Source organism: Tursiops truncatus, chromosome 3 (assembly GCF_011762595.2).
Source record: "Tursiops truncatus isolate mTurTru1 chromosome 3, mTurTru1.mat.Y, whole genome shotgun sequence".
Taxonomy (NCBI): domain Eukaryota; kingdom Metazoa; phylum Chordata; class Mammalia; order Artiodactyla; family Delphinidae; genus Tursiops; species Tursiops truncatus.
In genome coordinates this window covers 116144980-116169525 of record NC_047036.1, presented here as the reverse complement: position 1 = coordinate 116169525, position 24546 = coordinate 116144980, and the positions used below count along the sequence as shown (strand labels likewise).

The window sequence follows — 24546 nt, the reverse complement described above, 5'->3', positions numbered from 1 at the left end:
CTCTGAACAGCTTGGAGACGCAGACCAAAAGGTATGGGAAGCCGCCCATGGACGCTCATTAGAGATTCCTAATACACATTAATTATCTCAAGGCCCTGGCAAGTTCTGCAGGTAAAGAAAACTGACTTTGTTTAACAGAGTTTGCCAAAGAGAGCGCAGAACCCTTATTTCAAGGAGCATGTACCCTCCTGCTAGAGGGCAGGCAGCAGTGTACCAGAGGACAAGCCTTCTCCCGCAAGAGCAGGGGGGTGGGGGGTGGGGGGCTTGTGCACACATCAACACACACTTCCCCCTCTCTCTCTAACCTTGGGACCCTTGTCTCTACTCAGGCCTCACTGCTATGTGCCAGTCCGGCTCCCAGATGGGTCTGGATGGAGGTCCCAGTGAGAGCAGAGAGGACTGTGGGCCCGAGGGACCTCTGGCTGCTGCCAAGCTGGGACAGAGAGTAGGTGTGACCCTCTAGGGAATGGAGCCTGTTCTTCAGCCACGTCCACGTGTCTGAGGTGCCCCTTCCCAGGACAGAGCCTGTTCTGCTCAGGCCCCAAGACTAAGGCATGTGAGCAGCCAGGCTCCTTGGCCAGGAGCTCTAGAAGGAACTGTTCCAGATGGAGCCGAGTGGTAGTTTCCTCATCAGCCCTGGCTCTCTAGCGTCTGCCTGCCACGGCCCAGCAACCCCCAGGAGAGGGGTGGGAGGACGGGGCCCAGCCCCGAGCAGCTGGCTACTCAAGGGGGAGGCGCACATCTGGCTGGGCCTGTCCGGCCCTGGGCTTAGGGGCGGCACACACTGCATCTTTGTCCCCAGGCAACCCCACCATCCCCCAGTCACAGGACTCAGCCTGGCCCGGGAGGTCATCTAGTCCAACACTGTACACTTACAGAAGGGGAAATCGAGGCCCCGAGCAGGCAGGGCCCCTGGCCCAGGACTGCTAAGGAGTGGCCACGAGGAGGAGTGAGTGCAGGCGAGGGAAAAGCTCTGTCTCCAGGGTGAGGTGAACGGCAGGCATCAGCAGCCAGCCAGCCACTCCCTGCCTCTCCCCAGCAGGCACGGGCCCACCTAAGCTCCTTCCTAGTGAAGGCGGATGGGTGGTGAGGAAGAGCTGGGCCAGCTGGCAGATTCCACCAGGACAAACCCAGGAGGGTCAGGCAGGGTGTCCAGGCTGGGCTGGGGGTGTCACAGAGGTCAGATCGTAGTAAGAAGAAGGGGGTCACACATGCCCTAGGATTGCTGTGCTCCCTTCTACCTCCTAAGGCCCAAGCCCAGGTTGGCTGTTGGGCCCCTGTCCTCAGAGATCAGTACTCCTCCAGGCATCAGTGACCCTGGCTAGGTGTTGGGGACAAGGGCCAGTGAGATCAGGGCCAGAGACTGTCATGCCAAGTCACCTAGCCCTTGCCCATCGAGCTCAGCTGCTCTGCCCTGGACCATAGCCCCAGGAGCCCCAGACACAGGCTGAGGGGAGAAGACAGAAGAAGGCAGACGCCCGCGGGCTGGAGATGTGGGGAGGGAAGCAGTCTGCGCCCTAGCCCCTCTGTGTGTCCCCCGCCTCTGCGGCCTGCTGGCTGGTGGCAGAAATCGATAGCTGCATTAACGCTGCTCTTGCTCTACTCCCTCCCTCCTCCCAGCTCCAGGATCTGGCTTTGCGTGTGGGGCGGGCAGGTCAATTAGAAGTCAGCTCCCTCTGACACAGACTGCTTTCAGGGCTGGCACTCTGGCTAAGTCTCTCTGCTTCTGTCTCCATCCCGAGTCTCTCTTGGTGGGGACCTAATCTCATGTTCTGTTCATCTCTGGCCTCCTCTTTGAATCTCTCTGATCTTTCATTTTTCTGTCCTTCCTCAGGGACAATTCCCCCAAGCCCCCCCCCACTCCCCCACCCCCACCCAGGTCCTGGGACATGCTGACTTCGGGCCCAGAGGATGTGATATGTCATTGAACAGGTGCTGCAGGCAGAACACTGGTTTGTCAGCCTCAGAAAGTGAAGGTGGGGGGTACACGAGGGGGCTGGCACACAGGGCAACTCAAACCCCAGAGTGGACATATACCAACGTCTAGTCCCCAAAGCCTGGTCCCCAAGCAAGCCTGTTCCAGATCTGTCCCTGTACCCGGCTCATCTCCTTCAGACCCTGGGAAAAGCTGATGCCCTGGTCCCAGTGGACCACTGACCACAGGGCTCACGTGCCCTACTCATGGAAGGGGAGGACATAAGAGAAGACCTTCTCCCAGGCCCCGGCCTCTACTGCAGGGCACACAGCAACCCCCTCCCAGGCCAGGAAGGGCCTGGCAGTGCCCAGGCGGCAGGGGAGGAGCTGGGGCTGCGTTGAAGCGGAGCGGGAATGAGCGGGAGGGAAAGCTGGCGGGCAGGCGGGCGGCGGCGGGCGCATCCATCATCGGCCCTGCCAGGAACGCATCCAGCCCCCAAAAAGAAATACTGCGCCTGAGGAGGGACAACAAAGGGCTCCGTTTCATCAGTAATGCGGAGCCAGCGCCCCGCCGCCCCGCCAGCCGCGGTCAGCCCACAAAGGACCCCTTTGTCCATGCAGGAGCCGGGCCGGCCGGGAGCTGGGACCAGGGGCTGACGGGCGGGGACAGAGCCCAGGGGGCGGGGGTGAGGGGGGGAACCCAGGCATAGAGCGCTGGGGGGCAGAGGGGGACATGGGGCCAGAAGAATAGAGACAGGTGGTGGGGACAGAGGATCACGAGACAAGAGAACTCGAGGGGTGGGTCAGACAAAGGGACTGAGAGAGGACAGGGCAAAGGGTCAAGGTTAGAGGACAGAGCATCATAGGGAACACAGACTGAGTTAACTGGGCTCAGAGACGCAGGGTGCCTGGCCCAGCTCAGAGACTAGAGGATCTAAGAGACATGGAAACAGAGCCCTGAGGAGACAGTCCCAGATGCAAGGACCTGGGGACCAAGAGAAGGCAGGTGGACATGCCTACAGGAGAGGCAGGCAGAGGCAGAGGTCAGGGGAGGCCAGATGAGACCCAGCTTGTCTCGAGCCCCAGCCCACTCTGGCCCAAAACCTGGGAGGAGAAAGGAAGGAGGGCTGGGGGTCAGTGGGTTCCTGGTCTCAGGGCCAGGCTGTGGGCCCCACCTCCTATGGGCTGGAGCTCACCTGGCTGAGCTGGGAAGTGAGGGACAGTCAAAGCTGGGCCCCCTCTCCTGACAGTGGAGCCACCTCTGCTTCTACCCCCAGGCCCTGGCCAGCCCCAAAAGACACGGGACACCGTCCCTCCCTAACCAGCTCTCAACCAAGCGACTCTCAGGCTCCCTTAACTAACCGACCCTATCCGTTAGCATTTATTGAGCACCTACTGTGTCCCAGGCCCCACACTCTCATGCTTTACATGTCTTCTCTCCCTCCTTGACTCCTCCCCAGTACTCAGGGAAAAAGGAACTATTAACCAATTTCAGAGATGAGGAAACTGAGGCTCAGGGAGGTTCAAGCTGTCAGGCCAAGGTCAAACAGCCGGTGCCCAGTAGGGCTAGAACTTGAACCCAGAGCCCAAGTGTTAGTCACCCTGCTCTGTGACTGCCTTTGTTCTGCCAGGGAAAGGTGACCCAGCTACCCCGAGGCTGCCCCCACCCCCCCAGAGTTGTTACCATGCCTGTCACCTTTACATGGTCGGGTGGATAAGCTGTTACAGACCCCAGGGGAGTGTTCCCACCTGGGGGGCTTGGAGATACTCAAGCAGGAACCCGGAATGCTGGGCCAGTGACATCATAATGCAAGCTGGCAATGAGGTCACCAGAGGTGGTGGCAGAGCTCTCACTCCACCCTCAGTGCCAGGGGAGCCAGGATTCATCCCCAGCAGGGCTCTGTCCTGAGCCCTTCAGGCCACACAGCAATGGGGGAGGGGGGCAGGACAGGCGGGCACTATGGGGTGGGATGGTGCTGTCTGCACGGAGACATGTACACAGGTGGCCACAGTGAGATGTTCTAGATGTTCAGTTGCACACAGCCTGCACTACCTACCCGATAGCGGCCCCATGCCCTGTGGTCCTGGGGAGACAGTGCAGGATACAGACCGGCACTGCTCTGGAGGGGTACACAGGAGCTGGGCTGATGGTCACATGAACTGATGTGAAAAGAGAGAGCAGGAAGGGGACTGAGTGGGGCAAGGGGACCTTTCTGGAATAAAGGGCTGCTTAGCCTGTGAGTTAAGGATAAGGAGAGGTTACCAAAGTAGACACGAACCTGAAAGTGTTCCTAAGAAATGGGGAAGTGGGTGCGAGGTGTGGCTATGAGGTTGGCAGGGTCCCAACGGGGTGGGGCTTGAGGTCAAGGACAGGATTTTTTTTTTTTTTTCTTTTGCGGTACGTGGGCCTCTCACTGTTGTGGCCTCTCCCGTTGCGGAGCACAGGCTCCGGATGTGCAGGCTCAGCGGCCATGGCTCACGGGCCCAGCTGCTCCGCGGCATGCGGGATCTTCCAGGACCGGGGCACGAACCCGTGTCCCCTGCATCGGCAGGCGGACTCTCAACCACTGTGCCATCAGGGAAGCCCAAGGGCAGGATTTTTTTTAACAGATTTGCTGAGGTACAGTTTTTACTTACTATAAAATGCACCCATTTCTAAGTGTACAATTCAATGTTTTTTAGTAAATTTACACAGTTGTGCAACTATCACCAATACCAAGGGCAGAGTTTGCACAAGGCACCATCCCTCCCCTACTCCTCTGCTGGCTGGAATAGCCTCCCAGCCGTCCTGCCTGCTGAAGGAAGGCTTCCTGGAAGAGGTGGCATTTCATCAGGGCCTTCAGGACCCCAGGCACTGGCCCAGCAGAGCCTGCCGTCATCTAGGTAGGCCCAGGTTGCAGACTCACACACCCTGGCTCATCGCACCCTTCCCCACACTTCCATGCCCACTCCTGACATCCCTGCTACACCCCTTCACGCCCCCTCCAGCCACCTTGATGGGCTGGTGTCCTTGGTCTCCAATGGAGGCAAGATGGACAGACTGACTGATGGTGGGCAGGCCAGTGGTGGCAGGGAGGGCAGACCACAGGCTACGGTGGTTGAACTGAGCTGAGCAATTGGGTGTGTGTGTGTGGGGTTTCCATCTCTGATTTCCATGATTCAGCCTGGGGAGTTTCCAGAGGGAAAAAAAAGCCCTACTCAGGCCCAGGGAGACACACATGGGGACACTGGTCTTGGAGGCCAGGAGAAATGCAGGCCCCGCTGGAGAGCACAGGGCACGTATCCAGCTATGGATGGACACACACATACAAGGACACATTGACCACTGTTAGCACCCAGCAGATGGCCTGGGGTGGGACACGCCCTCAATACCACTAGGCCCTCCCTAAGACTAACACCCCAAGACCAACTGCCAAGGACAGAATGGGGGTGAGGGCTGCAATCCTATTTCCCTGACTCCATACCCCCTGGCCTTTTATGCCCCTATTCTCAAGGCAGGCTCAACCCCCTTGCCTGAGAACTGAAACATGCTGCTGAGAAAACCCAGGAGTATAGGGGGCTCTGTTCGCCCTTACAGAGCTCCCAAAAGGAGCTGGATGAGGGGATCAACCCATTTCATGGACAAAAAACACTGAGGTCCCGGGCAGGAGGTATTCCCTGACGTGGGGCTCTGGGGAACGAGACAAGGGTCCTGGGACACCACTGATAAAGACAAGGCCTGCCTCAACAGGTACCTCCTTTGGGCCAGGTTCCTTCTCTGGAAGAGTCAAAGGACCTGGAGGGCCCTCCTTGCTGTGTGACCGTGGCATATGGCCTCTGAGCCAGTTTCCCCATCTGTAACATGGCATCATGAGGATAAGAGCTTTGTGTATGGAGACCTTCCTATGTGCCAGACAATGGACATGGCTTGTCTCATCGACTCCTCATACCCACCTGCTGAAGGAAGTACTATGATTGCCCCATTTAGAACAGGCAGTTTGATAAGCAATTATGATCTGGAGAAAATGATGGCCTCCCTGTTTGGGAGCTCCTGGATCTTAGACTAAGGTTTCCTAAAGTGGAGATGTCTGAGCTGACACTAGCCTGGGATCAGAGCCCACACACTTACTTAGGACCTCCCTCCCAGTGGGCCTCACCACAGGACAAGCCAGGGAAAGCCAGCTCAGAGACATCTGGGCCAAGGAATTGGTGGGGACAGGGCACATATCCACAGGACTGGCCAGGGGACTGAGTCTGCAGGCCCAGGTTTGTGGCTCCATCCTGTCCCTTCCTGTTCACTTTGACACGCTGCCCCACACTGAGCCTCAGTTTCCATCTGTAAAATGGAGAAGAATGGTTCTTGCTCCTCACCCCAAACTGCAGGAGCCATGAGCCCAGAAGGGCCCATGTGGAAGGAGGTGGAGAGATACAGAAAAAAGTCTCCGGAGAGTGAACACCCCCCTGCCCCCATCCCAGAGGCCAGAACTGGCTCTTGATGTGATTTTCAGATGGGGAAACTGAGGCCTGGAGAGAAGGGTTTTGAGCAGGCCAGAGGGTTGGGACCAAGCCGCAGATGATGTGAGGGTTACTGGGGTGAGCATTCAGACCCCTCCCTCTCCTATCTTCCCAGAGGACACGATAACAGCAGACCCTAATAATGAGCACTCACTCTCTGCCAGGTATTGTGCTAAGCATTTCACGTGCATTTTCTCACTGAATTCTCTCTGAAACTTGCTAACTAGTATTAGCCCCATTTACAGATGAGGCTCACCTGCCTAAGGTCACAACAAGGTCAATAAACGGCAGAGCCAGGATTTGAAACCAAGACTCCAGGCCTGGCTCTCCAACACCGGCCAAAGGCTCTGAGGCACGTTTTGGCTGGAGGGTGAGGTCCAGTTCAGCTCTCAGCCTAGGGGAACCCTCTAGGTTTCTCAAGGGTCCTGGCGGGGTGGTTCTCAGGCTCCGGGCAAAACACGTTGGGATGCTGTTGCAGAGAAGTCTGCAGCTGTACCCTAGGGCCCAGGAAGACAGGGGAAGGGGCTGCGGGTGGGCCGGACGGGCCAGGCTGGGCCAGAGCTCCGGGCATTCCGGCGGCCTCCGCAGGAAGCAGAATGGGACGGAAACCGGCTCCTGCTCCTCCCCCAGAATCCTGCGGGCAGCCCAGCCGGCCTGCACAGAGGCCCTCTTTGTGCCGGCCCCAACCCGCCACCCGCGGCTGGCCCAGGGTTTTGAGTTTCCTGGGGGGTGGGGGCCCCCACCACTGCTAAACCTCCAGCTACCTCCCCCTCTCAGGGGCGGTCACAGCAGTCTGCAGCTGGAGGAGGAAGTGAGTGACGGCCAGGGCTACCCCAGAGACCCCGGGGGGCCTTTAGTCTGTCCACATCTCATTCCCCCAACACTTACACACCCTAATTGGGGGCTGGAGATGGGCAGAGGGACCCAGAGACAGAGCCTGAGAGACTCCCCTGAGCCCGCTCTCCCAGCCAGTGCCACCAAGCCCATCCTGACCCACCCAGAACCCTCCCATTCCACTCCATCTCAGTGCTCTTGTGCCCAAGATGGTGGACCTCCATGGAGGCCGGCCAGGTGGGTAGGGTGGCCCTTCTGTCAACCACCATTTCCTACTTTCCAGGGGCTCCCTGGACACAAAGGGTGCGTCAGAGGGGAAGCCTCAAGCTCACTTCAGCATCTCAGGGGACAAAAGCTCCTTGGGTGTTGTAACTGCTCAAGGAACACTGGGCCCCAAGGAGCACACTTGGATTGGAGTGTGTATGGTGAAAGCAGCCCTAGGGACAAGTATATCTGTGTGTGTCCACCTGGGAGGTGTGTCAGAAACCTGTGCACGCTACATGCACAAGAGTGTGTGCGTGTGTGTGCAGTCTCAGCTGTCACTCTGTGGGTTTCAGCGCTGATGTACACATCAGTGTACATCAGTGCTGATGTACACATCGGGCTTAGATACCAGTGGAGGTGGAGGTCTTTGTGTGACTCCCCTGTGTGTACGAGTGGAATGTGGCTATCTGCATCTGTGGACGTACGCGTATGACCGAGGGTGCTTGTGTCCAAGTAGAGTGGTTTACGTGGTGGCTGGACGTTTGTGGGTTCTTCTGGCCTGTGAGCGTGTTCGCGCGCGTGCAGGCGTGCATGCGCTCATTGTGAGTTGTCTCAGGGCCTCTGAAGGGTTCTGGGATGTGAGTCTGGGGCCCACCTGGCGTGGGGATGGTGCAGACAGGAACTGACGCCAGGTGCTGGGGCCCCTGTGGAAACAGGAAGTTGCCCACAGGTACGCCTGGGCTGTGGTGGAGGCTGGGCTCTGCCCAGGTTCAGTTTGTCCCCCTGAAAAACCAACCCAGGGTTCCACTAGCCAAGAACCTGTCCCAGCCCCGAGGGAGGCACCTGCCTTGTCTGCCGTTCAAGACCCGACAGCTCTGCCCAGCATCTGCCTGGCCTGAGCGTGGAAAAAACTGGAAAACAAAAGCCCCCAGACCGCAGGCCCTCCCTGCAGAGGCATGGGGGAGGCAGGCAAGAGGCGGGAGGATGAGGAGGAGGGAGGGAGGTGGCGCTGCAGCCCCGGAACACAAAAATAATGAGGCGAGAGGGGCCATGGGGCCGAGCCGGCTGGTTCCGGAGTCGCTATCTGACCTTGACAGATGCCACAGCTGAGCGCCTGGAGAGGAGCCGCCGCCACAGTGCTGCCTGCCGAACAGCCTCCCCAACCCGCCACCTCCCCCAGGCTGGGCCAACGGAGGTTCAGGCAGGCCCCAGCCACAGGCAGCCGCCCCACCAGGTGGGAGCAGGGAGACCTCAGGGTGCAACCCAGTCAGGCAGGGGGGTGGGGTGGGGGTATGGAGGCAAGAGAGTGGGGGCAGGGCCGCTGCAGGGCACGGGAGGCGGCAACTGGGGTCTTCTGGGGGCACCCTGGCCCTCAGGTGCAGCTATGTGTGTGAGAGACACACAGAGCATGCTACTGTGCTTGTATAGCTATGAGGCTGAGGGTGTGTGTGCAAGAGAAGCCAAGTGTGAGTGTGGGTGTGACGGGGACGAAGCTCGTACTTGGGTGCACGTGTTCTTGGGGACACTGATCACTCCCCTGTGCCCTTCCAGAGCCACAGCTGTGCTGGTGGGAGCGAGCCACGCTGGGGCCGGGGGTGGCAGGGTGTGAAGAAAGCCACAGGCGCCCCGCACCAGCAAGTTCTGTCACTTGCAGATGGAGGAGAGGTGGCCCTGTGGCCTGCCCGGGCCTCCCCTTTCTCACACCATGGTGGTGCTCCCGGGCACAGTGATGGGCTCGGGCTTGGACACCACCACTCTGGGGACACCAGTGAGGGGCTTTGGGTATGAGCTGCTAGAGGGGATGCTGGGCTGGAGGCGGATTAGCAATTCTGAGCACTGGCTGCATAATTAAAAAATCATTACGGCAGGCGGGCGGGCAGAGCCGAGTGTGAGCTCGTGCTCAGAGAGGGTGGGGACACTGCCATGGCGCTCCCCCTCCCACCGCTTCCCTGAGGAAAAATCCCACCTGCTAATATAATTATGGAAAAACACAAGCACAGAAATTCAGTTTCAGCAAACGACGTGCGTTGAGTGCCCAGGGCCTGCCTGGCCCTCAGCACAGTGAGTAGGTTGGTCGCCAGTGCCCAAGGCTCCTGGCAGGCCCTTCCGGGTCCATACTCCAGACCCCCACCTCCACCCCGTCAGCAGCTCCCAAGAGGGCGGGCGGGGGACATGTAAAGCCCAGCTCCTCAAATTACAAATTCAAGAGAAAACTGGCCTGTCCTGATAGTGGACAGATGGGGAAACTGAGGCTAAGGAATCTGTATAAGCTTATTGTATTTGTGGCAACGCTGAGAGGAAGAGTCGGGTCCCGCTTCACCAATGCAACAGCTCAGGAACTCAACCCCATCCCCATCCCCATCCCTTCCCCAGTATCCCTCCAGCTTCCCTATCTCATCAGTCATCCCCCAGCCCCTTCCACTCCCGCTGGGACGCACAGATCTCTCCGGAGACTGAACGGGACTGTTCAAGCCAGGTGACCCAGCACCTCCCAGCGCCTACCCATGCCGGGACCCCCAGCCTCCTAGTTCAGGGACAGGGAGGGGGACGACGGGGAGCCCCAGCCTCCTAGTTCAGGGACAGGGTGCCCTGGGCTCGTCTGGGTTAAGCTAGGCCAGCAGGGCTGGCTCCCGCCACAGGAAAGGCAGCCAGGTCTGGGGCACAGGCCCCAGGATGGCAGGAACAGCAGCCATAACCTCCGGCCTGGAGCGGGCGGCGGGCGGCGTTGGGAGGGGAGCCGGCCCTAATTAGTCGGCCAGGGACCCGGGCGGGCGCCGGGGCGGCAGACGCAGAAGCAGAAGCCGGAGCCGCGCAGGCACGTCCGCGGCCGGGAGGCGGCGGGGAGCCGGGAGGCCGCGGCGCCCTGGGACGCAGTGGGACAGGCGGCCTGGGAAGGCCCGGGCGGAGGAGATTCCGCACCGAACAGGCCTGGCTTCCCTCATTCCTCGGTGCCACCAGGCGCAGCAATTAGAGGCTTTCAAAGTTTGTTCTTAATTGGTTTCATTTTTGCCTCATAAATGATTCATGGCCCTGGAGGTCTGGGAGGCAGAGAGAGTGGCAGGGGAAATTTGGGGAGGCTTCCTCTGGGAGCCAGGCCCCCTACCTGAGGCTGGAGAGGGGGCTGCAGCCTTAGCCCAGTTGATGATAGGGCCTGGGGAAGCCTTGGGCAGGTGGGATCCTCCAGCAAAAATAAAAACCCAGGCCCTCTCCTTGGGGCACTGACTAATTAGGAACTGCAACTTCTCTGTAGATCAGAGCTCTGCATCCAGGCCCAGAGCCACCGCAGCTGCTGGGGCCCTGGGAGGGTGAATAATAATGTAATGATAACAAAATAACAGTGTCAATAGTCATAATAAAGATGGTGAACACTTAAGAAGGAGTTCTCACAATGTTTTGGACACGAAGCTAAGAACATCTTTTTTAACCACCCATCCTACACCCCCCAAGCACTACCAGGAAGAGGTACCAGGAGCCCCATTTTACAGATAAAGAAACTGAGGCTTGGAGAGATTAAGGTCTCAGGAGCCTGGGGCTCAAGGCTGGACACTGGGAACACTGCCTGCCAGGTGAGTTAGGAGCTGCAGGTCTCCAGGAAGCCTGCAGAAGATCCCACACCCATCTGGGCCAGGTTAGCTCTGCCCCTCACAAGGCTGAGCAATGTCCTCACAGGGCGTCAATTGGCCCAGCTGTCAAATAGGAAAGCAGGAGCCCTATGACCCCCACCCAGTGCTAACTCTGTGCTGGGCATGTGATCAGAGAGATGTCATGGATCCCACCCTCAGGAAGCTCCCAGTCTATGGACACACACAGAGAAGGGTTTAATAAGAGCCTGTGCAGAGAACTCCGAGTGCTTAGCCAGTCACCTGCTGGGAGCTTCTTGGAGGTAAGGTGGGCAGAGGAAGTTTCTCCCCTTTAAGCCCATACCCAGCCCACTCAGGATGCTCAGGGAATGGGTGTGGTCCATTTAAACCCTAGGCTAGAAGTCAGACCTTGAAGAAACCCAGAACTACAGACTACATCAGAGGGCTATGGGATGCAAAATGCCCAGCTCAGCCTGCCCACGACAGTCACTTTTATTCTGAACAACTATGAGAGGTGAGGCCTACACAATTAACTGCAGGGCCCACTTGGTCCCTGGGGACATCCTGGAGGTAAGGAAATGCACTAAACAAATGCAAGAGTAGATGCTGTATGGACTCCCCCTAGAGGCCCCTGGGCTCTGGGCCGCTAGCTGCTGGCTCTTGGGTGCTTCACAAATATCACCTCCTCGTGTGTCCTCCAGCTCCAGTCCCAGCCACATGCACCAGATTCCCCTCCAAAATCTTGGCCTTCTCAGGCTCTGGCACCTGCACAGTTCCATTGGCTCCCTGCTCTCCCACCCATCCGGCCTCACCAGGCAGTGAAATAGTCTGGTGCCAAAGTCAGATGCTTCAAGTGGTTATACCTCCCCGTGCCTCACCACAGCCCTCTGCGTGGCATATATGATCACACCTGTTTCCCAGATGAAGAAAATGAGGCTCTGAGCAGCTAAGGCACTTACTCAAGGCCACACAGCTTAGGGGAACCCAGACCCAAACATCTTGAAAGCCCATGTGCCTCACCCTGCTGGCCTCCTACAGGTCATATCCCTGACCTGTCCCAGGCCTGGCCACCTCCTGCCCCAGCCCCAGCCTATCCTCAGTAGACAAAGACTGTAACAGAGTCCACATTCCTCCGGACACTAGAACCTGGTCAGGCTGTTGTGGTCCAGGGCCCTGCAGGGGGTCCAGGAGGCAGTAGGGTTCCCTACATAACCCAGGGAACCCCAGGGTATGGGGCCTCCTGCCTCAGCCCAGCTGGGTCATCCTAAGGATTGGGTGGGGTGGTGGGAGAAGTCCCCATATGCACATACAGGGTACCACAAATGTCTGAGGAAGGGGAAGGAGGCAGCACAATGATGCCAGGGAGGAAGGGGTTGGCCATGTTCTCTGGCCCTCTCTTTGGGGTACAGTCAACTTTAAGGCTCTTATCACACACATTTGGGAGGGGGCTGCCTGTGGAAGTGTTCATCCCTTGGGAAGAAGCCCAACTTTTATACACCCACTACATCCTGCTGGAGAATATAGCTGAATGCCTTGTCACACCCTCTGAGCCTCAGTTGCTTCATCTGTACAATGGGCCCAATAATGTCCCTTGAGCTCTATGGAAAAGACTTTGGGAATAGGTTTAGAGGTTTCCCTTGAGAAAAGGGATTCGGAAGAACTGGACAAAACACTCAGTAGTCTATGTTGGCTGGGGGCACTTGAGACACTGTGGCCAGTGTATAGTAGAAGCTTGACAATGGCCTGGTGAACACACAAACAAGTGGCTGAGTTCAGAGTTCAGAGTTCAGCTTATCAGGTCCAGGTGACACACCCTTCCCAGGTGTCCCCTCTGGGCCAGGACACTGGTCTGCCCAGCCAGGTCACCGGGATCTCCCTCCCCAGCCTGCCCAGGAAGCTGCACGTCCCAGGCGGGTCAGCACTGACGTCAGTAGGACCAGCTGGGCGTGGAGCCTGCCACCTCTGGAACCACCAATTAATTAACTTTTTCAAATTAATTTCCCAAGGAAAATTCCATAATTACATCTGTCTCCATCAGCCTGAGCTGGGCAGGCGAGAAGACCCCGCAATGAGATAGAACATGACCATACTAGGGGGTGACCATACTAGCCCCAGGAAGAGGTCAGAGAGGCACTGGGGGTTGGGTTTCATCCTGGCAGGGTGAGTGCCTGGCCTCCTTATGGATGCTGAATGAGGGGAGGGGGCCGAGAAGCCAGAGCCCCCCAGCCAGGAGGTGGAAGGCTCAGGGACACCCATGCCTGCCCAGCTCATCCTGCTGCCCCCACCCCCCACCCTGTGCCCCCAAACCACAGTGGGTCTTGGCAGGGCCCAGTAGCAGCACCGGCACCGCAAGGCTGAGGAGGCCGCGACTGCGGCGTTCTAATTTCCCAAAGGGGTTGAGATTAATTAGCTCACACACAGGCGCAGAGAGGAGAGGAGAGTGGGAACAGGGGCGGGTAGCGTCAGGCGAGGAGCTGGCTGGTGCTGCCCCCACCCGCCCAACAGGCAGTCAGGTGGCCTTGACAGCCTGGGTGCTCTGAAGGTCAGTGGCCAAGCCGGCTGAGCCAGCAGACTGGCACTGTCTCCTTCCCAGAAGCCCTGAGACCAAGGTGGGGCGGTGGTGGTGCAGCAACCAAGAGGACAGCTGGTGGGTGTGGTAGGTCACCATGGATCGAGTCTGTGCCAGGTGCTCTGTCCACACCATCTTGTTTTATTCTCCCAGCAGCCCAAAGAGGTAGGCACCATGGCCTTCCCATTTCACAGATAAGAACACTGAGGCTCAGAGCTGAGTTCAAGTAAAGTCACCCAAGTTGTTGATGGTGAGACTAAAATCCAAGTTGGCCCATCTCTAGAGCCCACCTTGCTCCCCCTGGATCCCGTGCTGACATGAGGTCTGCAGGAGCCCTGAGCCTAGGGGACCTGGTGACCAGTTGCAGGTGCAGGGCCTGTGAGTGCGTCTGTCTGACTGTGACTTACCTCCACCTCAGAGAATGTGCAGGGCAGACTCTCAAGTCATTTTACAGATGCAGAAACTGAGACCAGAAAGGGGAAGTAACTTGCCAAACAGCACAGGGCCCCAAACCCAGACTTTCTGCCCCTGTTTAAGGCCAGCAACAACTTCCAGAAATATAAACCCGACTCAGTGACCTTTAGTGAGCCCTGACCCAGGGCCACGCTGTGCCTGGTGCTCTCTTTAGCTAACCAGCACACTGATTGGGGCGGTGGGGGGCGTCACTGTGGCCCCTGTGTACCGAAGAGGAAGATAGCTCCAGCTCAAGGGCACTTTCTTAACTACTCCCTGCAGGGCTCCCCAGAGAGAGGAAAAGAGTCCCCAGGAAGGTGGGGGGTGGGGATGGGAGAGGTGTGTGACGCTGACCAGGCCCCTAAGCAGCTCTCACAAGACTAGCAACTGACCTTCCCAGAACTTGTCTGCAAGGAGATCCCTGCAACCCTAAGGAGCATCAATCTGCCCCCTGGGGAATGCCCTGACTCCTACCCCACTCCCAGTGAATCATGTCTGTAGAAGACAAGGGCAACAGGGCTCACCCTCCCCAGGCTTAAAGGGTCAGCAGTCCCAAGGTTCTTGGGTCCAAGCTAACAGAGGGCCCTAGGAGAGTCATGGGGCTGGGCATAGGTGGGGAAGGGGATGGCCCAACTAGGAACATTACTCATCATGTGGATTATGGGAGATGGGTAGGAGTCCCCCAGAGGCACAGGTTCAGGCCATGAAAGGGTCCAAGTGGGGGGTTTGGAGTCAGGGTTCCTCTCCCACTCTGCAGCCTCCAGCTAGGTGACCTCAGACCTTGATCTTGCTGAGCCCATTCCCTGATCTGTGAAATGCCCACCATGACAGCCCCACCCCCACCAGGGTCCTAGAGAGGCTATATGTGAGGTTCTCAGTGCGGGGCCAGCATGCACAGGCGCTCAATAAGTGAGAGCTGTGTTGTTATTTTTACTGTCAGCATCAGCCAACACGAGAATGAGTGTCAAGGACAGCTCAAGCCAGGAGTGCTGGGTAATCCAGGTTGCAGCCCCAGTTCTGCCACTGTTTGCCTTTGAGCCAATCCCTCATGCCTCAGTTTCCCCGGCCTGAAACAGAACATTCCCTGCCCTGTCCTCGTACCTGCAGGAACACGGGGAGGTGAGCACACGGTAGGGTTCTGAAGGCTACAATGAGGGCAGCACTCAGCTGTCCTTTTCTGGCCACAGGAATAACCCACCACTACTTCCTGTCAACCTTTCCTCCTACCTCCCTGGCCCCCCAGACCTGCCTGCTCTATATCAGCACTTCTTCAAACTCCCACAGTCCCAATAGCCCTTCCACAGGTGTATACTAAGCCCCTCACCACCCTGCAAAGGCCACGTTTGCCACCTGGAAGTCCCTGCTTGAGTCTAACTTGTGGCCTTGCTACCTGTTGGGGGTTAGGGGATAGAAGAAGTCTTGGAACCATGGCTGGCTCTCTGTTTCCACCCATACTGTGAAGCCCCCAGAAATGTCCACCCAAGGACCCCGGGTTCCTCTGCCCTGGGTCCAATCTATTCCCAACCCTCCCCCTCTCTGTGGCCCCAAGCCCAGCCTCTCCACTCCCACACCCCAGCACTGTCATCTAAGAACAGTCCTAGAGAAGGATAAATCCAAGACATTCTAATCAAGGAGTCCTCATTGTGGGGTACTACTCCCAGAAAAATGCCAGCTTTGGTGGAGCAGACAGGTGGAGGGGAGGGCTGGACTCACCTGGAGATCCAACTGTTACATGGTGAGAACCACAGCCCACCACCTACTTCAGCTCTTGCAGTTTTAAGACACAGAGATAAGGGTCATACCCATTTTACAGGTGGCAAAAGTGAGGTCAGAGAGGTTGACACACTGGGCCATGATTTACACAGCAGGCAGTAATCAAGCTCCAAGTAACCAAGCCACGTGTGGAGCCCAGGCCTGTCCAACTCCAGAGTCAATGGCTCAGGAGACATCCAGTCCTCCTGACTGGCCACTGCTGTTTGTTTTCTTCAGGATGCCCAGGCCCCTCTCTTCTCCCCGATCACTGTCCAGGCCTTTATGGTGGAGACCTATGTGGCCAGGAGATGGGAGCCAACATGGGCCCGAGTTCACCTGCCCCTTGACCTCTGCTAGGCTGTCTCAATCCTGTGGGCCCAGAATGATCTGCAGTTTGAGTGTTAGGTGACTGTGTCCAAAGCCCTCAATGACCATGAAGCCACCCCCATCAGACTCAATTCTCTCATCTGAAAAATGATGTACTTTTCAGTGTATGAAAAATGGGTATACCCCCAGTTCTGCTCACTCCAGGGAAGGCAGGCACCGGCCCCAACAGGCAGCAGAAACATAGAGGCTCCCTGAGGGCATCCCTCTAATGCAGCAGCCCAGCCCTTCCTTGTACTCAGGCCAACTCTGTATCCATTTTGCAGGCCAGGGACTAAGAACCAGGGGCTAACTCCGAATTCTAAGTCTCAGGGTGCTGGCTGCAGGGCAGGAGGGGATGACGAGGGGCTTGGGAACCAAGAGGACAGAGGAAAACGGGTGCCAGGGTGAGCAGGGAGTGTGAGCTGACAGACTCCTGAGGCACAGCCCCCTAGATCAAGGGAGTCTCGTTCCTCCCCAGTCTCTGGCACCCCCAATCTCCCAAGGACCCAGCTCCCTGAGTGGGGGGAGCAGCTGGCCACTTGGCGCTCCCAGGAAAATCGATTCTCCATGGCTTTCCTTCTCCAGCCTTTCCTCTTCCTAGCTCCTCTGCATCCCTCCCCCATCGACCCCCAACAGGCTCTGCCTGGACCAGAGATCCCCATACTGGAGGGCAAGTGGGTTTAACACTTCCACACCTGAGACTTGGGCCTCCTCCCCCAGAGAGCCAGCCTGAGGGGTGGGAAAATGCCTCCCTTCCCGTGCCCACCTTGTAGAATTCAGCTGACTCTACATGGCCGAGGGCTGGGCCTCTTTTGTGTGTACAGGGGCCTTTGAGTGAATGGAGCCTCAACTACGCTGAGAGCGCACATGTGCGTGCCAGGCTTGGTGCCGTCAGCGCCCCTGGCCCAACTCTCCGCACCATCTGGGTGAGCTGTGGCCGGAGGACGATGGCCTGAGGCCGTGACAGGATGGAGCAGACACACAACTGCCTTATTGGAGCCGTGTCCCAGGGGCCCAGCACGCCCACGTGTGACTCTGTTTACCCATTCACCTCTGCGTGTACCAGTGTGCGTGTGCGCCAGAGGCTGGGGCCATGAGTGTGACAGAGAGCGTGCTTCTGGAGTGTGCACAGTGAATGTGACTGGGCCGTGCCCGTGGGGGTCAGCCGTGTGTGCTGGGTCGTGTGGAACGACGTGTGCTGAGTGACCGTCTGTCCCAAGCGTGTGCCCCCGGGGGTGCCGTGTGGGGCGTGCGTGAGTACGCGCTGCCTGCCAGGCCGCAGGGCCTCGTGGGGCTGCTGGGGACCGGGTGACTCACGTCTCCTGAGCTCATCCTGCCGCCAGCCCGCCTAGCTCACCCTGCTCTGCTGGGCTCATGGCCGCCAGCGCAAAGGAGGGGGTGGGGGGAGGCTCGGGCAGACACGGCAGGGAGGCCAGCTTGATAAATAACCTGCTGCTTCCCCAGGCCTCTGAGAAGGGGAGGCTGCATCATGGGGAGAAGGGGAGAAGCGGGGGGGAAGCAGCCCTGGCCCCCACAGCCCAGGCTACGGCTCCGGTTCCTGTTTCATCGAAACCTGAGCTGGGAAAAGCCTATCGGGTCATCTTGCTGTCCTGCCGGCCGCCAGGCCCAGGCAAGCTGCCCCTCAGGGGACAAGCCCGCAGCCTGGCCGCCCAGCCGGTGGGTGGGTGGGTGGGGGGAGGATATTTCTGTCCAGACTAAATGCAGCTCTAGGCCTCTGTCTGCCCCCCCCACCAACAGCTGCTCCCAGGGGCCCCCTGGCTCTGCAGGACTGACTAAATATAGCCCCCCACCCTAGCAACCCCCAATGTTCACCTCTTCCCATTGACCCCACCCTCATGAGGGTAGGGAGAAAGCCAGGGAGCCCACTGTGTGACCCTGGGCCAGTGTATGCCCCTCTCTGGGCTCTCAGCTAGGAAACATCAAGTATTACTCAGCTCTAGGCCCTGACCTGCCTGAAAGGAACTATCGGAGAGAAGACAAAGGTGACTAAATTGGGGTCTTTGTCCAGGGAGGTAGGGGCTGAGGTCCCCTCCTTCAAAATGACTCCAGCCTGCTTCAGCAAAAGAATGCCTGGGGGAGCCCTCCCCAGCACCCCAAGTACCTTTAGGCTTATAAACATGGCCCCCTTCACCCTGCCTATTCCTTGCCCAGGCTGGGCAATACCAGGCTCCTCCGACCTGCCTCAGCCGGACCCTGGCCAGGAAACAAGTCGTGCCAGGCTTGGGGTGGGGGGAGATGCAGGAGCGTGACAGCTGCTATTTCCTGCAGGCCACAGTTGGGCACAACCCGGATTCCTGCCTGGCTCCACACTCCACCAGACAGCCTCTCCCAGGCTCCGGCCCTCAACAGGGCACCCCTTCCCCAGTGTCAGCACTATCATCAGCCAGGGTCCCGGTCCCACTCCTCCCACTCTACTGATACAGGCAGGAAGAAGGTGCCGGATGCACCTTCTGGCCTGGGCTGGGGAGAATGGTGGTCTCTCCAGGGTTCAACAGGCGGGGGAAGCAGCCCCAGCTTCCCTCCTCCTGCCTGCCTGCCCACCCGGCTGCTTCCCCCAGCCCCACACGCACCAAATTCCCCACATGCCTGTCTGTCTCTGACAGCTCGCGCAAATACTTGGCTGCGCGGGCACCCGCTGTTCTGAGCCCGCTGCGCCTCCTCCCCTGCCTTCCCCCGGGGGCTCTGCAGACGCAGCCAGGGATGGGAGGGGGGCCAGAGCCAAGAAGCTTGGTGGGCAGTAGGGGGAGTGAAGGCGGGAGGAACCAGTCTCAATTCCGAAGCACCAGCCCCGGCCCCCAGGCCTGGGGGAACTGAGGGACTTGGGAGGCCACCATGAGCCAGCCCTGGTTGGGCGGCAGCTGCTGACGCCCCCGCTGCCCCCCGGAACCTCCCAGGAGGACCTTCCGGAGGCCTCCCACTCGCCTCAGCCGATGAAACAGCATCTGCCGCTCCTGCGGTGGCAGCTCAGGACAGGGCGGAGGGCACCGTGAGGCCCCTGGGGAAGGCTTTGAAATCTGGACTATGGCCCGGCCCCTCCTGGCAGCCCGGCCCGCCACCACAGGCCCAGCCCCAGAGCGTGGGGGGCTGTGTTCCAGCCCTCCTGCAGTGTGAGGGGCACACCTGCCCAGCTGCCAGGCCTGGGACGTCTCCATCCGACTGGCTGGGGGCCTTGTTTGCCCCAACTATCCTCCTTCCTGCTTGCCTCACCTCCCTCCCAGGGGACCAGTGGAGGAAACACTTCCTGAGAACAGCTGGGATTTTCCGCTGGACATTGCGCCTCGCTGGCCAGCCCCTTATCTCCCCCCACTGGCACCACCCTCATTCCTTCTCCCAGAGTCACCCCTTTAGCTAAATTATACTCCCACCCCGCAACCAAGGACACCCCTCCTCTCCCCACTACTTGCCTCAGGATCCCTAGTACCCAGCACATATCCAGGCACAGAGCAGACAATGAATGAATGACCTCATGGAATGACACGCTCCATTTTGCAGATGGGTATATCGAGGCCAGGAGAGAGCCCAGTGAGCTAGGTCTCCCATCCAGGGTTCTTCCTGAAGGAGACTCTGTCTGCAGGGCCCTTCTCTATCATTTCCCACCCACCACACTTTCTGCCCCAGGAGCCCATTCAGCCTCCCAGGCTACTGGAGGCATCAGAGCGACTCCAAGCAGAACTTCTCAGTGCTCTGGGTCCAAACGCCCAGCTGGCTATTCAGTACTACTCGCCCAACTCTCCCACAGCGTAAGGGTGGTCTTAAAAAGAATCCCAACTGTATTGTCCTTGTGACGCTAGACTGTGGGGTAAAGCCTCCTCTCCCCATTGCACAGATGGGGCTGCTGAGGCCCCCAGGGGAGGGGGAGCTGCAGGCGGCCGTGAATCAGAGGGGGAGCTGGGAAGCCGCCCGGCCCTGCCGGCTGTCGCTGGAAGCAACAGCCTGCATTTCCTCCTCACACTGGTGCCTCGGGGAAGCGTGGGCAGCGGGCAGGCAGGCACTGCCGTGAGGACCCCTCCTGTGCCTGCAGGCCAGCCGCATCCCCTTGCTGCCTGACTGGGCCCACACAGCCCACTCCCCAAGCCGGCTTCATCTACAAAGAGGGGTAGACCAGAGGCAGGACTGGGTTTCTGTCTAAGGTATGAACTCATGTCACTTGAGGGCACCACAGGGAAGCCCCTCCCCTCAGATCCTCAATGTTCCTAGCATCAAACAAGATTGAAACATGACCATTCACGCATCCTTCCAGCAGTAAAGCCCATGGCTCTGTGATTCTAGAATCCCAACATGACAAGAATCCTGACAAGAATCCCTCAGCTCCAAGCATTCTATGATTCTAGACTCCTGTGCCTTAAAATTCTAGGCCACCAAGAATGGACGCTGCCTGGAAGAAAGGGGGCCAAGCCCACTCCTACCTGCTGCTATGTGCCCAGCTAACCAATTTCCTATCTAGCTTTGGGGGAGGCGAGTCTGGCAGGAGAGGGGCTGGGCTCTTCTATCAGGGTCAACAGGACCCGGACGTGAGGCTGCGGGGCGGGCGTGGGGGGTTATAAGCCTGGGGATACAGCTGGTCTAGTCCTGGAGGACAGGCCACCGCCTCGTGGCACACACAGCCACTGACGCTGCAGCTGTCAGGAAGCCCAGCCCGCGCCAGAGCAAAAGTGGGTGGGTAGGAGTTTGTGAGCCTGCACCCTTACCCTGTAGCTCAGAGGGAGGACGGGCGTCAGGTCAGGGCTGGTCTCCCTGCTTCTCAGGTTCCAAGCCAAGCTCCACGCTTCATCTTCCTGTCTTCACCACCCACTGCTTCCTCCTTCCCACCACAGTCCCCTCACCTCTCAGGCTCCCAGACCAGCTGGCAGCCAGCCAGGGCAAGGTTCCCAAGCCCATTTGATTGATGGAATAACTGAGGTCCAGGGAGAAGACATGACCTGCCCCAAGGGCTCAGCCTCAGCAGCCTACTGGTCTCTGGCTGCATCTCTCAGCCCTGCCCCCCAAGCTCACTTTCCAGAATCCTCTACAGGGCCAGTGGGTCTCCACAGCCAATCTGTGGATCTCTCTGATCACCAGCATAAGCACATCCCCCATTCTGGTGTCCCTTGAGAACACTCAATTCCACAGCCAATCACCTGGTCATTCATTAATTCATTCTTTCATTCACCCAACTAGCCAATCAGCCCATCTTCCCACCAGATGCCAGGCCCCTTGCCAGGAGTCTGGGGGCCTCGAGAAGGAAAGAGAGCACGGCCTGTATTCAGCAGGCATTTACAGAGTGCCTGCTGTGACCAGGCAGTGTGGACCACCACACTGGACCATAGAGACCAACCCTGGCTGTCCTCTTGGTGTTTATAGCCAGTCAAGGGCTCAGCCAGGACCCAATCCCACTCGTCAGTGGCAAGTTCTGAGGCAAGTCACAAACTGTCCAGCCTCAGTTTCCTCATTTGTATATGGGAATGCTAACAGCACCCAAATCACTGGCCTACTGTGAGCATTAAAGGAAGTGAAGGCTAGAAAGCTGCTCACACAGTGCCTGCCCACAGGAAGGGCTTAGGATGGGTTAGCCATTGTCATCACCATTGTTATGACCTATTATGATCATTACAGTAATAACTGGGGGACAGCAGTTGATTAGAGCAGCAGCTAAAGCTCTTCAAACACTTAGCTGGTGCCAGGCACTGGGGGTACAGGAAGCAATCACTGCCACATCCCATTGCAAGGCTGGCAAGGAGCGGGCTCAGTTAAATCCCATAAGCATCTGATGAATGAGGGACTCAATGACAAGAGGCATGGCCCTGCCTCCAAGGAAGGTACACTCCATCATGTGTTCATGTGTGCTGCACATGTATGTGCAAGAACTTAATCATGCATATGAACGCGTCTATGTGGGAAACCTGGGAGGTCCGGCAGGTTATGTGGGAAGCGGGGTAGCAGTGAACAGAACGCAGTTGCTGACGCCGGCTCAGGCCCCCCACCCTACCCCACCCAACCCCTGCCAGTGATCATAGCAGAGCCGAGGGGATCATGGCAAAAGCAAGGACCAGGCCCGGTAGGGAGAGGCCCGGAAAGATGCTTTGCATAGTTCTGACCACCAGATTACAGGCCTAGGCTAGGCCCTTAGGTGGAGGTGTGGAGGCTGCCAGGTGCTGTCCCACACGAATCAGGCCCCAGCGCCCGCACTTCATGCCTGTCCTGGCAGGGCACATGAGGGTTCCTGCTGGCAGACGGGGCAAGTCCGAGGAGGTCAAGGGAGGTCATGGGGAAGAGAGGGAACAGCGGGCCCAAGGGCCATGTGGGGTCTGCTGGACAGGGGAGGGTGGGTACAGGGCTCCCCCGGGGCCACCGGGCAGGCCTGGCTCTGCCCTGCTGGGGCCAGCAGCTGGAGGGAAGTAAATATAGCGCGGGGCGTCCCGGCCACATTCCTGGGAGGCCAGTACGGCCCGCCTGCCCGCTGCTCTAGGCAGAGCGCAGCAGCCAGGGCCCAGAACTGCCACTGCCCTCTTCCCAAACAAACAGAAAAATAAATAAAACCAGCTCTCATGGCCAGCACAGCTGGGGGGAGGGGGCAGGAAGGGGTGGACCCAGGAGGGGGGGCAGACAGGCGCACCAGTTGCTGCGGTTTCTGTTCTGCTGGGAAGGAGAAGGCCAACAAAAGAGGAAAATGGAGGGAAAGGGCAGGGAGATAGTCAGAGACGGGAGAGGAGGGGAGAGAATGCGCAGGAGAGATGGAGGGTGTGACAGGCAGAGGTGCCAGCGAGGCAGGTCAGGAGGGACAGGGATGATGTCAGGGCTGGTTGGGGGAAGGCAGAGGCAGCCTTGGGGTCAGTAATTCAGCAATCCAGCGACACGGATGCCCCTGGGTGGGGGGCAGCAGGCAGACAAAGGGGGCCTGTGCGCTGGGGCAGGGGGCCGGCTCCAAAGGCCATGAAATATTAAAGACCCTAGGCCAATGAGTGACAGAGGTCATAGAAATAAGGAGACTAGCAGGGAGATACAGGGACCCTGAAGCAGACCCCCTCCCAAACCCGTGTCTGTCGCCCTCCATCACCTCCTGAGCAGAGCAAGTCTCCCCCAGCTCTCCTCCTGCTGTGGCTGCTTTCTGTCTTTCCATCCAGACGGAGGACAGGCAGAGGGTGGGAGGGGCCGTAGGGATTAGTGATGGCAGGGGACCTTTGCGGTTCCCTCTTCCCTCTGGCTGATCTGCACGCAGCCGGCCTTCCAGAGCTGCCAGCCACCCTAGTAAGAGGGCCAGGAGGCCTGTCAGCACAGCCGCTGCCACAGGCGCCTCCTGGGGAAGAAGGGGGTAGACATCCAGCTTCCCCTTTACAGAAAAAAAATCAGCCAAGCCACCACTTTCCACAGAGACAAGCAGGAGGGAAGGCCATGCCTCACAGCTCAGCTGAGCCAGCGAGTAAACGGGCAAGCAAGCCAGCAGGTAGCCTTCCTACCCACCCAGGTCCCATTATCAGCCTCATGACCTTGGCCAGTCCCCTTGTCCCTGAGCCTGTGTCTTCACCAGCCCCACCCCACCCAGGCTTGGTGTGAGGAAAGAAATAAGAGAACAAGTAATACTTTGAAAACCTGCAGGGGCAGCTGGGGCCAAGCAACTGCATGCAGATAATCCTGTGAGGTCAGACCCATTATCGGTCCCATTTTACAGATGGGGAAGAGAAATCCGGAGAGGCAAAGTGATGTACCCAAGGTCATACACCTGGTAATTAGCAGAATGGAGACAGAAATGCTAACCATGAGCCACGTGTTCTGTCTTCCTTTTCACTGGGGGATATGAAGTCCTCATCACCATAAAAGCCAACTTTTATTGAATGCTGACTGTGGGTTAGCCACTGGTGCTGGGCACTGCACAGCCATCCCTGTGTTAATCTGAAAAAAGCCTTGTGAGGCAGGCACTCTTATTATCCCGTTTCAGGGATAAGGAAACTGAGGATCATAGAAAGAACACATACGGACCAAAGGTCATATATCCAGCGAGGCAGTGACATGGCCAGGATTTGGAGTCAGGTCTGACTCCTGAGTCAGTGGTCAAATACACTTGCCCAGGCAAGGTCAAGGCAGGAGGTTAGGAGGACCCAGTAGAGGGGAGCCCAGTGATCCTATTGGTGCCTGGAACAGCCAACAGGAAAAGGTCAAAAACAAGGTCACAACTGCTATGCCAGGGGTCGTCAGCAACTGCTCTGGGAACAGGAGATGGGCAGAGCCTGTGGGGACCCACAGTGAGGGCACTGCCTAGGGGCCTGGCCAAAGTGATCTGCCTGGTCTGGGTCTGCCTACCCAGAGCTCATGTACCAGATTACACAAGCCCCTTCCCCTAGCATGGGGATACTGAGGCTGGTCCAAAAAGCCCTGTCCTGTTGG

General features: G+C 58.3%; 1 protein-coding gene across 3 annotated transcripts in view; it reads right to left on the bottom strand.

Annotated features, from left to right (window-relative positions):
* CXXC5 (CXXC finger protein 5) overlaps window positions 1–24546 on the bottom strand; it is a 34267-nt gene that overhangs the window by 4117 nt on the left and 5604 nt on the right. The window lies entirely within an intron of this gene.